Here is a 15222-nt window from a genome sequence, read left to right as displayed (position 1 = left end):
GACACAGTGGCACATAAAATGAACTTGTTAAACTTCTTCCACTGCCATATTATTTCTCCTGGGCTCTGATTAACCTTATCTCCAATGCCAGTACCTTGCCTTTACCTTCATCCCCATTCATTTTTACATTTTCTTTTGCACAAAGCACAGTTAAGGAAGCTCAGGGAAAAGAAAGACTTGCTTTGCTTTGATGCCAAAGGTAAATGTTTTTCTTTTTCCCCTCTTTCATTTTATTTTAATCTAAACAAGAGATGACATACCTTCTCAAAAGCAGCCTTCCTGGCGTGGCTCGTGTCCTGAAAACGTAGACAAGTGGAAGTTCCAGTGCTTGTGAGCAGCTGTAGATCAGTCTGTAGATGTTTTGGCTGCACTCGGGGAGGTGGGAGGTAGAAGGTGGGCTGGATTCCATGCTCAGTGGCTTCAGTCTTCCCTAGAAATGACAATACATGAAAGCATGAGCATCTTGAACAGCCTCCCTCAACATCTCAGTAGTTGACTCTACTGAGATATTCAGAAAGGTCAAAAAAGGACTCTACTGACATACTGATGACCAGGTCTCAAATCATGCAGTGTACCAGTAAAGGTAAGAAATCTCTTAATACTGCAAGAACAACAGTGCCAGAAGCACAAATCAAATCAAATAAACAGATCTAGTTCTGAAAGTTTTGGTAGTGGCTGGTTCTACCTGCCCTCACTAAGCCTGGAGAAAAAAACAGAATTAAAGTGCATTTCTTTTACATGAAGCAAAACATGGCACTGTCAGCTGCTGGAGAGCACTAAGTTCTTCAGCCAGGGAGGATCTGTGAACACATACAAAAATATCTGCGAGCAAACTATGAAGCCTGTGACAAAAGCCAGAGAGGTTTAAGCTGTGCTGCCCTTCACAGAAGGCCTCTTCTGAGCAGAACTAGGTAATATCCCAACTAAACTGTAACTGCCCGTGTCACTTGAAGCTGATGGAATTGAACCTGGGAGAGAAACCCTGCAGTGGGAGGGAGCCTTTGATCATTCATTTAGCCTATAGTTCCTTGGTACCTGCTACAGCCAAAGCACTCCACCAGGCAGCCAAGGGGATGGCTATTTTAGAAGTGTGCACAGCAATGAGGAGAGTCAGCAAAGCCATGTCAGGTTGCTCTAGACCCTCATCCAATTGAGGTCTGAAAATCTCCAAAGATGGAGCTTTCGTACAGTTCTTGGGCTACCAGTGCCAGTGCTTAACCCACTCCACTGTGAAATCCTTCTCTGTAGGTGGAGTTTGTCTAAAATGCCACCATTATACTTTGCCCCCTAACTTGATGTGTGGAGACTCCAGGCCATCAGGAAAACCTCATGTAGAACCACAAAGGGAGCCTGCAATGCAGTTATGCACTGGCACACAGGCTAGAAGGGCCCAGGGGTCTGGAGATGACAAAAGGCAGGTAACTGGCTGGACCTTGTCTTTGTTTCCCAAGGCCTGTGCCAAGTGTGCTGCCAATCACGTGTGCCACAAACATTAGGTAATGGTCTGGAAAAGCCTTCCCTCCAGAGGCATGATCTGTGTTCTGGTCTCTGCTGCTGTGCAGCCACTCAGCTCTTCTTCCTCTTCCTTAGCTTTGTGAACCTGGGACTGTAGAGGAGTCAGCCCAGGTAAGGGCTGCAAGGAGCAGCCATCCTCCTGCTCAGGTCTCCAGCGTGGTGTGCAGTGGCTCTGTGCAGTGCTGAAGGCAGAAGCAGGGCACAGATGCTGAGCAGCAGGTGTGGTACAGCACAGAGAGAGGGGGCCTGAGGGGAGTCACAATGCTGAAAGCAACAGTTGCCCCTCTTTATCTCCTGGGCAAGCTGAGCCTCAATGACTTTATGTGCTTTTATGCCTTTTAAGGTACAGGGAAATCCACATTTAGAAAGTGGCAATAGGAGGAATTCAGCTAATGCCACCCTATCTGCATCCACTCTGCTTAAAGAGTACAGGGGGCCTTGCTTTCCTCTGACAAATGGGTGAAGGGAGAGGCCAGGGACTGTATTCAGTTTATTCTCCTGCTTTGAAAGGCTTAGTTATAGTAGGGCTGAGAGCCAAATGCAACTCTGTCTTGAGCCGCTCCTTCTCCTCCCCCACTAAAGAATGATCTTTAAGCTCTGGACCCTCATCTCCACCCAAAATGACTGCCCTGATTTATTTTATGCTTTTTTGTTGTTTCCTTTTAAATCACTCCTAAGTTAAGCTTTTGTTTGCCAAGTTTTCAGCCCGGAGCAAATTTTTGCAGTCGAATTATAACCTCCTCTCCTTCCCCTTGAAAAAGAGGCGTTTTTCTGGATATGCTGCTGTCCCACCCATTACTCACCTTGCTGCTGGGAGGCAGGGGAGATGGCAATCTTTTTAAATATCAGCATCTCAAAGTTCAGTGTCACAGGCATGGGCACACAGCTGGTTAAACCATTTCCCTCATATCTTGGCTCAAAATCCTTGGCTGAGACATCTCATGGCAGTAGACGTGTCCAGGGAGCTGAGAGGGAGGGAAGAAAGGACACAGAGTGGTTAGGTTTCTCAGAAAGGGAATGGCTGTGGGCTGGAATATAAAGAAATGCCAGGACCAGACAGTCTGCTCTCTCAGCACGTTACAGGGCTCTGGCTCTTCGGGGCAGAGTGACGCTCACCCACACTCGGGAAGGCTCCTCTGAAGCACAGGCTGCGGAAAGCAGGACACTGCTGAGGCCAGTGCCTTCCTCTGAAGGGGCAAATGGGAGATGGGCTGGAAAGGTGCTCTGACCTGGAGCCTGACAGGGACTTGGAATCTTCTTTTCCTCAGGGATTTTGGTTTCCCAACTTAGAACCCAGAGAAAGCCTGAAAATCCCTGCTCAGCTGCCAGTGAATTCCCAATGCTGATTTTGAAGCCAGGAAAGTTCTAGAGAAGATGTTTTAAAGCAAGCAACTTCATCTCCCCAACTGCCTCCCTTACCAGTGGGACCCATTCCCTCTCGCTTACTCAGAGCATGCCTAAAAATGTTATCTGTGGTCTGGGACAGGGTGTGGGAGGGTGAAATAGGAAGGGAATAAGATCAACCAGCATTCAGCACAACAAAAAGGCCGATTCTGGTTTGAGCTTCCCTGCAAAGCTGGAGCTGGACCCAGGACTAACTCTGAACTTGGTGACATCCTCAGACATGAAAAGCCACACAAGATGGTGCATCTCCCATCCTGAGAAGGTCCAGTGGTAAGAAAACTACAGAGTAAAATATATTTCTCTTGTTTTCCCTGTGACTTACAATTTAAGTGGGGCAAGCTCCCTGCTGCATATGAGCTCCCACTGTCCAGGAGTCACAGAAGCTGGGGACAAAAAGGGACTTTCTGCTCCATCCATCTGCCTGTCCCAAGGCAGGTCAGCTCAGTCCGCCATCCTTGACTGAAATTTTTATACCGTGTTTTAAATATTTCCTTCACAGACCCCACAGGCACCTTTGCACTTCATTCCAGGGCTTCATTATATTTACTGCTATAACATTTTTTTTCTAATGTCTTGCTGTAGTTAAAAACCTTGAAATTTGTCCTATATGCCCTCGATACAGAGAATAAATTATACCCATTCTCCTTGTATTACTTGTATTGCCCCTGCAGCCCTTTGCTACTTCATGATGTTATCACATTTCTCCCTCACTCTTCTCGTTTAAAAGCCACAGGCTCTCTCAGTTCTCCTCCTCTAGACCTCCTAGATCCTCTTCTTGTACCTTAAGGCAAGTGCCAAGCTTGCTATGTGAGAGAGAATGGCACAGCCCCACACTTTGGGGGCAGGGACTGAAGTGTAACTACGTGCCAGATCATCTCCAGCTCACAAATTTCTTCTTTCCATGGACTTTGCTGCAGTGCTACAATTCACCCCTTTCCCCAGTTGAGATTATCAATTAGTCTGCAGGCTATGTTCCACATGGCCTGGAAAAAAACCAGTTTAGAAATATGGAGAGCTGTTTTCAACTAGGATATTTCCAGTGATCTGTGAGAACTTCTGGAGCTGCTTTCACCTCCCAAGTCAGCTTATCACAACTACCCTCTAACAGGCATTTTGCAAGTGTAGTTACAGAATCTCAGCATCACTGAGACTGGAGGCACCTCTGGAGATCATCTGGTCCAACTCCCTTGCTCAAGACAGGTTCAACTGTAGCATGTTTCCCAGTACATGTCCACATGGATTGTGGATTATCTCTGAGGATGGAGACTCCACAGCCTCTCTGGGCAACCTGCTCCTATATTCAAACACCCTCACAGTAGAAATCCTCAAGAGTCTGTCTCCTTCCTCTTTATTCCCGCCATCAACTGTTTACACACACCAGCTAACCATATCCAACCCCAAAAACCTTTTTATCTTTTATCTCCTCCACATATCTTTTTTCCCATTAATACCTGCTCTGGTCAATAAAGCAGATTCCAGTTTTAGGCAGCTGCCAGGGAAACACACAGAGCAAACTCAGGTGTGCCCAAGTGTTTGCTCCTGTTCTGATCATATCTACGTGACCAAACCTTGTTGTACTTCCCAGTGATGAAGACACAAGGATGCTGGTACCAGAGGTATCCAAGGCAGCATCAGAAAACAGAGGATGAGGAACTGCTCTACTAGTCTTCTGTATCAGAGTCTTGACATTCATTTAAAAAGCTCCCTCCCAACCCTCCCATCATGTCGAGAAGCCTGAAGGGTGATAAATACTTAAAAGCCCATGTGTGGGGAATCTTGTGATGCCTGCCTGGATCTGCAGGCAGCTTGAGAAGCATGAACAGCTGACATCTCAACATAACTAAGAACCACAGTTCTGGAAAGGATAAGAGAGCAGCAGCCCAGTATCTTTCCCAAAACACTATATTTCTTACCCAGCCTCCAAACTACTATCCTGGCTTTTCCAGGGAAGGAGTACGGTATGGAGAAGACAGAGAAAAAAACTCTGCTCCTCCTTCTGCTCTCAGTTGTGTGCCAAGATCCCAAATTGCACTAATTGGGCCTTGCAGACTTCTCAAGGAATAAATTACATGGGGCTCTGCCCTTAGGACTTTACATTCAAAGTCTCCAACCCTTCCAAGACTTGCCTGGCTCCCAGTGCTCCCATCAACGCGATATGGATGGGCTGCAGGCAAAACAGGGCTCGGACACCCATCCTTTACTCTGTTAGGGAGCAGGGGATCACAAACCTCTCTCTCTCCACCAGGTGAAAAACTTTACAGGCCATGGACACTTGTGACCTTCCCCCTTGTCTAAAGCCTGATTTTTCCCTGGAATATTTATCTTCCCTACATTTCCCCTCAGTAATAACCTAATCAAGTAGAATTCTTCTGGTATTAATCGGATGAGCAGGGGAGCCCTTTGTGGTTAGTATTATCAATGAGGATGTCAGGAAGGCTTTGACAGGATTACCCCTGGAATTTGCCATTTATTAACTAGACCATCAGCTAAAACAGCACGGCTGGGGTGGGGCTGGTTTTGTTTTGCACGGCGGAGATGGGCTGGCTGAGGGTGGGGAAGCTGAGGGTGGTGGAGCTCTGTCTCCATCTGATTCAGGATCTCGAACAGCTGCCCTGGCAGCCCTGAGATATCTTTCCCCATCTGTGCGTCTTTCTTTGCTTTCATCATCTCTTCCCATTATTGGGAAACCATCACAACCTGGAGACTGAGCTGGGAGAGTTTGCACCACCCCGCGTAGGCTCGTGGTCCTGACCTGGGAGGACGGGAACGAAACCCCGCTGTCACAGGCTGTTGTGCCCTGGGAGAGAAATGCTCTGAGCCCCTGGCCCAGGGCACTGGGGAGGAGAAACTGGGTGTAGAAATAGAGGCATATTAGACTTGCAGAAGCAGCTGGGGTACAAAGTAGGCACACACAAAAAGCTTAGGCGAGGGGAACAAAACAAAAAAAATCCTTAAAAAAATTTGTTTTCTCTCCGTGAAATTTAGTGCTCCTGTTCACCCTGAACAGCAGATGGATAAACATGGCCAGTAATGGAAGAATACAAACACTGAAGAGGAAACAATTGTAAAAAATATAGTTGCAACACCCTTCCCCTCCAAGCAGGTTTCTATCCTGAATTCCAGAGGCACTAGGCATCATTTGCTGTGAGCTCCAGGCAACTTTCCATGGGCTATTGCTGGAGGGAACTTTTGCAAGCTTCAGTCTCCAAGAAAGAGCACTGCACCAGAACAGAGACACTCAGCACCAGGAGTCACTGGGCCACAATGCAAAGGGCCAAAGAGGGAAGAAAACACCCCTAGCACATGGCAGGACATGTCTTTATTCATTCCTCATTGAGGCAGGAGCAGGGACATAAACTAAGGCCTCTAATCAGGGCCCTTTATTTGGCAGCACACCTCAGGAAAGGCAGCAGGGACTTCCTCTGACTGCCACCCCACACAATGGCAGAAAAGGGGTCTCCAGTCCTTGGGTAAGTGGAGCACGCAGAATATCTCTGTAATTTCATCCACTCTCCCTTGAAATGTGGCACTTATGCAAAGGAAGGCCTGCAAAAGGAGGCCCTTGAAATCTCAGTAAAATCTGTAATTTGTAGATCTCCTAGATCATTAGGCCTTTTACCATTTATTCAGCATGAACAGAATTAACTGAAAATTCAACAGCTACCCTATAACTTCTCACATTGCCTATGGAAAAACCTATCAACTTCTGTCTCTAAGTCCAGGTGTGAAATTCCTCCTTCTCAATTTGTTCCAGCAATTGCTCTGATGAGGGAACATCCCAGAAAAGGTATATGTTCACCAGGTGCTTTGCAAGAGTCTGGCACTGAACCCAAATTCTCCGTACCAAAGTAATCTACTTCACCTTAAGCAGATCACTCAGTCTTCATTTAGAAAGGGGGTTATGGGTTCTCCTTGGGGCAGCCTGCTCCAAAGAGGTCCACCCAAAGGACAAGTGAAAAGCCAAAAAAATGTCAACAAAAAATAGAGACTGAACGTAGCAAAACTGCTGCTGATATTCAGGAGCAGAAACCACATGCCTCTTGCCTGAACAATTTCCAAACCATAAATGATGTTTAATGTGGAAAAAGTCGTAAACGTACAAAAGTTACTTCTAAAACCAAAAACACAGAGTTTCTTACTCATGGCTTTGATGAATGGAGTGTTTTGTGTTCTGGCGTCACGCTTGGCGCTCCAAAGGCCCTTTCTGCTGGGTGGAAATTCATGGCACTGCAGGTCCACTGGCAGTGCAGCAGACTGGGAAGTGTCCTTCAGCATCCCAGCACAGGCTGCTTCTGTTGACAGCTCAGCAAGGTGGAACACGTTCCCCTTCCACCAGTTGTGTGTCACGAGAAAGGGTTAAATGATACTAAAAAGACTCGAAATGCTGCTGTGCATTATGATCTTTTGTGCTCTCCATTCCTACCTGTCTTTCAGCTACTGTCCAATTCAGCAAGAAACAATGTGGGAATAAATCATGCACCAGCCAGAAGTGGCTCCCATAAAGCAAAGCAGATTAAGGTATTTCAAAGGACACAGGAGTTAAGGAAACAATGCTTTAGTCTCCTGTCTGTTACTGTTGATTTGCAGACATTTCCAAGTGTGTTCCAAAACTATAGTTAAAATTAAGCTTTTAAAGTAAACACTTTCCACCGGGCGCCAAGATTGCTTTAATGCCAAAACAGAAAGCTCTGTCTGGCACATGCCTCATTTTCCGAGCCGGAAATCCAACAAAGCATTTAATACAACAGACATCATTTGATAGTCCCAACTCAGACACCCACTTGGCACTGGCAGTAACCAGTCTTCCATCAACTGCATCCAAAAATGATGCCTGCCTAACTTGTTATCATGCAAAACATTAATGGGAGTATCTTCCTCTTTTGAAGTCCACTGGAACTGGAAACGTGGGCTGAAAGCACCTGGTGCACAACCCCACAGAACATGTGAGAACCACCCTTCCGAGGTGGAAGCAGACGGAACAACACTGGAGAGCAGAACTTCCCGGCCTTTTCTGTGCTGTGAGTCACGCTGTGCACACACAGTGCCCGGGGATCCCTGGGGGAGCTACAGCCATGGGGAACACAGGGAAGCAAAGCCAGTGACTGTTTTATGGAAGGGGTTTGCTGGAAGGGGACAGGAAGCCTTGGAGCTGCCCTGTCAGCTCCCCAAAGGCAGCTGGTGGCTGCTCAGCAGACCACAGTTCTGAGTGCTGTGTTTTGTTTTTTCCCTACCACTAGTTACTTTTCACATTATGTAATCCCAAACTTTTGTACAAGGATCTAAACGTGCCCATATCTTTGCTTATAAACACATGCGTGACACCAGATCCTCAGGATAAACAGTGTTACTATCAACACTTGATTCATAGCTTTCCTAGGCAAAAGTGGTCTGTTGAAAGAAAATCTTAGCTGAAAATATGAAACAAAACCGAAAACCAACAAATCACTGTATGATTTGTTTAAGCACACTTGGTGATGTGAAGCCTTGCCCCTACTCAGACAAAAGGCCTGTTACCTACCAAAGGACCTTTCTGAGCAGGTCCTGGTAGCTGTTTTCATCATTTCTAACAACCAGTGACTCAGTTTCCTTTTCTCCTCCTGCCCCTCGCTGAGGGAATTAAACAGGCTGTCGGTGGCTCAAGGCCAAGTCCAGCCCTCTCGCTCTGACAGCACACTTCAATTTTGCTGTTCCAGCACTTCTTCCGGGACAGGTGCCTGGTAAGTGCTTTAGAAACCAATGTTTACTATTCACGAGAGGAAGAATTTCAGGAAAAATACCATCATAACATCCAGGATGGGAGGGTTTTTTAATCACTTTTGTTACAGCCATGCCCTTTTGGCATGGCAGCCATCTGAAATGCACCTCTTTTGGGGTCCAACCCCCTCTAGGTTTGCAGTTTTCTGAGCACCTGGAGTGAACATTGCCTCAGGTCTGGTAGCATCCAGACCCATGGCAGTGTTCTCCCTGGGAAGCAGTGACTAACAGGCTCCTTAAAAACAAGCTGTTTGTTCTAAAGGATGTCAGAGGAAATATATTCCTTAACTCACTCACTGTAATATGCCTGGTCTTTCCCTGAGGCTGGAACTGGAAAGACCCAAATCCTTTGTGTCTCAGCAGACCCTTAAGTCCTGAACAGGCACCAGAGTTGAGTGTCCCTCCTAACAGTTTATTGAGTTCTCTCTCTTTCACTGTCACTGTATTTTGTGTTTGACTTCTCTAAGAAGTTTTCTCCTCAACATAAGCAACCTTCTACATGACAACGGTGCTGGTGCAGCCGGGTCAGAGCCTGTCCACACAGCAAAGTGTCACACACCAGATGCAGAAGGAACCAGCCTGAGTTCCACAGGACTGAGGAGGCATTTTTAGGCAGTGGTAGTTTTCTTTCACTTTCTTGCTCATTATTGAATGCTGCTCCTGCTTCTTACCATTTGCAATGTGCTTGTGTCTTTAGACACAGCAATCCAGACAGCCCCCAGCAATCCAGACTTTGCTCCCATCTCCAACCTGGTGCTTGCTGGAAATTACCTTCTCTTTTTTTCTTATCCTTTTTTCACAAAAGGCTGAGGCCCTTTTTCCTCTTTGCCTTTTCTCAGCTATCACATGTGTTTTCCTCACACCTATTCAAAATTTACCATAACAGTCCAACATGCCACCACAGCAATCATCTCTCAGCAGTCATTCCTGGAGCTCCTGAAAAAATTGCTGAAAAAGAGTTTTCTGGGCAACTCGTGGCTCCTCACCTGCAGCCTGGGGCACAGCACCTGAAGCTGCTACCACAATGCCCTGCTTCCTATCTCATTAGGGCAGAAGGCAAATTGCAATCTTCAGCACGAAGTACAGAATTATCCTGAATAAATTCCCTTTTTTTTTTTTAGTATGATAATTTCACTTGGAGATTGTTTCCAAACTTGATTCAAAAAATGCTTAGGAATGAAGAATACAGTGGCACATTATTCAAATGGATAAAGATCCTCACCACCATAATGCTGCCCCCTCTTTTAGCCATTGAATATTAACACTTTTTTTTTTTGCCCTAGTTGGACAACTCCACTGTCAAAGCTGCACTCGCTAAACATGTACCAAGAGATTATAACAAGACCTCCTTTATTTTCAGTAAATTAAACACATTGTTAAATGAGGTGCTAAAGATTGACTCTGAGTTATCAAATGTAGAAGTCTCCAGCTCGAAACACAGAGATGAAGGGACAAAAGCTGTTGATACAGCTTTGAGTCAATAGGAACACTGGGATTCTTTCCATCAGCACTGGTGAGAGCACAGACAGGTTATAATGCAGTAGAGACACTCCTGAACCCCAAATTTCTCTAAAGAAGGAAATGGTCCTTAGATGGAAATGGTCCTTAGGCTTGAAGCTTTCTAGTGAAGAGACACAAAAGTTTGTCCTGCTGCCACACAGACTTTGTTTGGTGACTGAATATGCCTGAGTATCTTGTTAACATGCCCTCCGATCTTGAAAGCTGACCCTTGGCAATAAGAAGTGTGACAAAGAAACGAGCTCTTGAGCGGGGAAGAAAAGGCCGTGTGCCCCCAGCACTGTAACCCGAACAAGGGGCTCTCCCGGGGAACAAAGCTGCTCCCACACAGGTGCTCCTTGAGTCAGCGGGTAAAGGGAGAGACAGCAACACTGCTGGGAACTGGGCAGCACAGGAAGCAAAGAGACTGGTCTGCTTTGCCTCTCGATGTCACAACAGTTCCTGAAAATTTCAGAGTTCCAGGAGAGCTGCCCGACTTCCTCCGAGCTGCATTCGCAACACTGGCGGCCTGTGTATTTCAGGAATGCAAAAAACTGGCACAGTGAGCTCTCTGAGTCAGCCAAGATGATGTGTTGGGACATGACTGAAGTTAATTAAAAGGAGCTTAAGACAGACAGACAGAAAAAAGAGTTTGCAAGACTTCTTAAAGAGCCAATTAATTATTATTTGTGGCTGCACACGCCAGCTGGGCCACAACATGGAATCTCCCCAGCCCTTACCACTCACCTCAGAGTCTCTACACAATGCCAAAGAAAACCCATATGCAGGTCAGCTTTGGGAGCTCTGGGCCAAACTCCCTCCACTGGAGCTGGGTAGAACTTTACATTCAGCAAAACAGTCTCGTTTACACCCACAGATTTATGCCAGGTCTTAATGGTGGACACAGAAAGAAGAAATGAATGACATCTTGGCTGATACGTAGATGGTTGATATGTAGAGCAGGATGACCCAGTGACAAGTGTCTTTGTGAGCGTGGACTGGAAAAGGAAGGACTGGCCCCACCTGGACTCAAGGTGGGGGAAGAGAGAATAACTGTGAATAATTTCAGCCTCTCTACTGCATGATAGTGATCATTTTCAGAGCTGCACAAGGCACCCACACTTAAAGAGGCACAGCTTGCCTGAACACACTTCCAGCCTAGTTTCCTATAAAAAATTCATTGCCTCCTTAGCAATTCCCCAAAACTCTAAATTCCTTTAAATTCCCAAAGACTAAATTCCAAGTCTTGACTCTATGGCCCCAAACCCTTCATTACTCCCCAAGGACAGCAAAGCAATGCTCACATGCATGAGCAACCTCCTCGCTCCCAATTCCTCTCCACATTCAGCCAGCACTGTCCCAGAGGCACAGCTGAGCAAAGACAGGAGTGGGCCTTGCCACAGACCAGCCTGGTTGGGAACTCAGGGCCATGTGCACTGCACAAAGACAGAGCAGGCAGAGGCACTCCCAGGCTAAGCAGGCTCACCAAAATCTGCCCTTTTGCTGCTCAGGAGGACAGACCCTACTAAGGTCTGTCAGTAGCTGACAGGGACGTTTAACAAGAGGCTGCAAACGTTAGCAAAGGGGACTTTTGGCTTTGTCTCCCTGTCATTTCAGTGGCTCGTGGCGATTGCAGCTTCCAAGGCTCCTGTGTGTGACTGGCACGGCTGCTCCCCCGGCCGGGCCAGGAGCCTCCCAGCGCTGCAGGCCCCACACCTGCTCACAGCCCTGCCTGCACGTAGACCTTGGCAGCCCCTGTGGCATTTGCTGGGGTGGGGGTGGGAAGACCATGGTGTCATTTACACACAGGTTGAGCAAACCAGGTGCAATCAGTTTGGGTTTGGCTGAAGAATCCTCCACCCTTCTCGAGCTATTTAACCCCTGCAGTGCCAAATCTTTATGCATGCCCAGGGCAACGAGAGTATTAGTCTGCAGAGAAGACATCTGTAGGTCAGTTATCATTCTCAGACTCCCAAAGGAACCACAGGAGAGACAGGTCAAATTAAAGATCCACTGCCTACAGAAAGATAGCCAGTGCTCCAGCTGCTATATTCTTAAAATTATTTAAACCAAAGCAATGCATATACACAGTAAATACAAAGCCCATTCTCATCTGAAAATTGCTTCACTGTTCTTCTGCTACCTGGCCTTGGACAAGCTAAAATGATGCTTGAAAACCCTTTGAAGAGCACAGCACAAGGACCAATGTGTTGCAGATGCTATGGGCAAAAAGGTGGCAAAGGGACTGCTGGGCAAGCAAAGCCTTCAGGACTGGGAAGCAGCACAGCACTGCCCGTGCACTGTCCTTGGACACAGCTGCATGTTCAGTCCAGGTCTATCCCGCAGTAGAGAGACAAGACCCCTGGGACCCATGGTCTGAAAGTTGCTCTCTGGAACACCCACCTTTTGCCCTCCCACCCACTGAGCTCTGGTTTGTGGGGTATACATCTTGCAGCTCTCTGATACAGGAAGATTTTGGTAAGCAGTAGGGGCTGGACATTTATTGATTCTGGTGCTCAGGAGTCTGTAAAGTCAACTAAGGGCTGTTTACTCCCAGTCTGTTACGTTGCTCAAAATTAATACTATAATGACAAAACCTTAAGATGGAAATCCTTACGGGAAATTGCTGAGTGTAGATCACTCAATCTGCAGGGGACATGTCTGCAGAAAGGCCTGGAAGAACAGATTTTATTTGAGTTTCTGTCTCCAGTTGCTCTAAACCTTTCACAAAGGGGTGAAGAAACAGGGGAGGGACTTGGGGGGAAGTCCCGACTTAAAGTAGCTTAACACCTTGCTGGATCCTCGCCAGATGCAGTTTCAAATTAACAACTCCAAACTAGCAGGAAAAATGCTTCTCTCGACTCCCGGAGGGCCAGTGCGACACCCAAGCACTGGCACAAGGCAGAGCTCAAATCTGACACAAAAACACTGGGTTGCTCACCTCTCTCGGGGGCTGAAACCCAGAGAAAGGGGCACTGCTTCCAGGAGGGGACAAAGCCGGCCAACCCCACAACAAAGGGCACTTTTCAGCAGCACATAAAAGGAGGGTCTGGCTCTGCCCCTCCAGCCAGACCCCACCCCTCGCAGCGTGGGGGCCTTCGCCCCAGCGCCAGCCAAATCTAATCAAGTCTGACACACAGGACAACGCGGGCAGCCGCTTGCCTTAGGCACCCCCCGCCTCTGCTCCTCACCCACGGACCTCCCCCCGACCCACAGGGCGCTGCTGTGCCTGAGGAGCTCAGGCCGGGCCCCAGGCAGCCTCCTGAGCCCAGCACCACCCCCGCTCCGGCTCACAGCAGCCACAGCCCCAAGGCCCCTGCCAGGGTGAGAGGAACCCCATTGCTACCACCGGCCTGGAGGGCCCCCACGACTGTCCCTGCACTGATGCAGTAGCTCTGCTCATGTGTGGGGACAGATGGCTCGTGGCCCTGCTACAGTGGGGCATGAGCCCTTCCCTGCTTGCAGCCACCACTAAATTTCCCTTTCCCTATCACCCTCCATACCTGCACCCATCGGTGGATGCTCTGTGTCCCTGGGGGAGTCTTTGCCCTCCCCAGTCCTTACAGTTTCAAGCACAGCCGAGTGTTGATTAAAGTACACAGGAACTGGGCCAGATCTTCAACAATGCAACTGTCCCCTCAGATAGGAATAAAACCCACAAAGCTTTAAAAGAGTTCATTTAAGCATTGCTGGGACAATAAAGCAAGTGCTGAAGGTAGAAAGCAGCTCAAAGCAGTCAGACCTGTCTCATAATAGCAGGGAAGGCTGAATATTTCCTAAAATTGCCCCTCCTGCATTACCTACTCCACTCCTCAGGTCAGAACTCGGTATTCTCCAGAGTGGGCGAGAGTCTAGTAAGGAAAGCTGAATAAGCATTGCTTGAAAGAGAGGAGGCAGGAATTCACCAAAGTGAAGAGGAGGAGGAGAGAGCACAGGCTGTTTTTAGAAGTACTGGCACCACCTTAGTTTGCAGCGGCCAGGAAAGTGGTTGGAAGCCCCATGACTTGAGCAAGACACCCAAACCTGGGAGCCAGAAGAGGAAGGGACTTGGCAGAAATTCTCCTGCAAAGCAAGGAATCATTTATGCAGCAGAATGTTCAGCTTGGCCTCGCTGCAAAGAAACGCTGCCAGATACCTGATCGTGCCACCAGTATATTAGCACTCCACTCCCCTGCTCTAATATAGCCATGAATCTTCTTCACCCACTTCTGTCTCCCACTGGATCAGCTTTAGACAGTTTCCCTCCATCCCCAGTCTTCCTGCACAGCCCTGGGGCCATCACAGCGCTCTCTGCAGTGTCCCATCCCCCTGACTTCCAGCTGCCCACTCTCATTCCTTCCACACTTGCCCTGTGGGCACTGTTGGCCCACCCCCTCCTTTGAGAGGCTCATAGCACATGGAAGGGTAAAACACACCGCTCTGGTCTTTCTGGGGTTAAAGACAAAGAGGCCAAGCATCAAAGAGCCAACTCAGGGAAATTTTGGCATGGTGCAGGAAGCTGAGATAACCTGGCTGATGCATTGCTAAACTCACTGCTTCAGTTTATCTTTACCCTTCCTCTCTGGGCTAGCTGCATGTGGCTCAGCCCACGGTGCAGTGTGGGATAAAGCCCAAGGTGGCTGGAATGTTTGCAAGGGAACAGAGCAGAGAGGGGAATATTCTAGCGCTGCATTTATTTTCTTATTTGCTTGCACACACAAGGAGAGAGAGAGACTCAACACTAGGCAGCTGGAGTGCCTGACACCCACAGCATCCCAATGGAGTTAAAATACACCTTTCCATACTGCAGAGTTGTCTGGGTCAAGGGTTGGAGGTGCCAGTGTAAACTGATGGGTAAAGTCTGAGAGGTTTACACCCCTGCCAGCCAGAACTGCACAAGAGAATAATGCCACTACAAATACCTACAGACACCTAAAAGCTTCACTGTGCAACTGGCACCCTTGGCCTTATTGTCTGAACGTGTGTGTGTGTCCCTTTTTGAAATTCTAAAAAATGAAGCAGAACGATTTTAACTGTTAAAGACATTTTTCAGGGCACAACAATACACCTTCA

General features: G+C 47.7%; 1 long non-coding RNA gene across 1 annotated transcript in view; it reads right to left on the bottom strand.

The window, feature by feature from the left end:
- Nucleotides 1-276: 276 nt before the first annotated feature.
- LOC116795606 overlaps nt 277-15222 on the bottom strand; it is an 86679-nt gene continuing 71733 nt past the window's right edge. The window contains exons 3-4 of the long non-coding RNA XR_004360100.1: nt 2319-2480; nt 277-430 (exon numbers count right to left, since the gene is read on the bottom strand). This is a non-coding gene — a long non-coding RNA (uncharacterized LOC116795606). The remainder of the gene's footprint in view (nt 431-2318; nt 2481-15222) is intronic.

This window comes from Chiroxiphia lanceolata, chromosome 18, assembly GCF_009829145.1.
Source record: "Chiroxiphia lanceolata isolate bChiLan1 chromosome 18, bChiLan1.pri, whole genome shotgun sequence".
NCBI lineage: Eukaryota > Metazoa > Chordata > Aves > Passeriformes > Pipridae > Chiroxiphia > Chiroxiphia lanceolata.
This window is presented reverse-complemented; position numbering and strand designations above follow the sequence as displayed.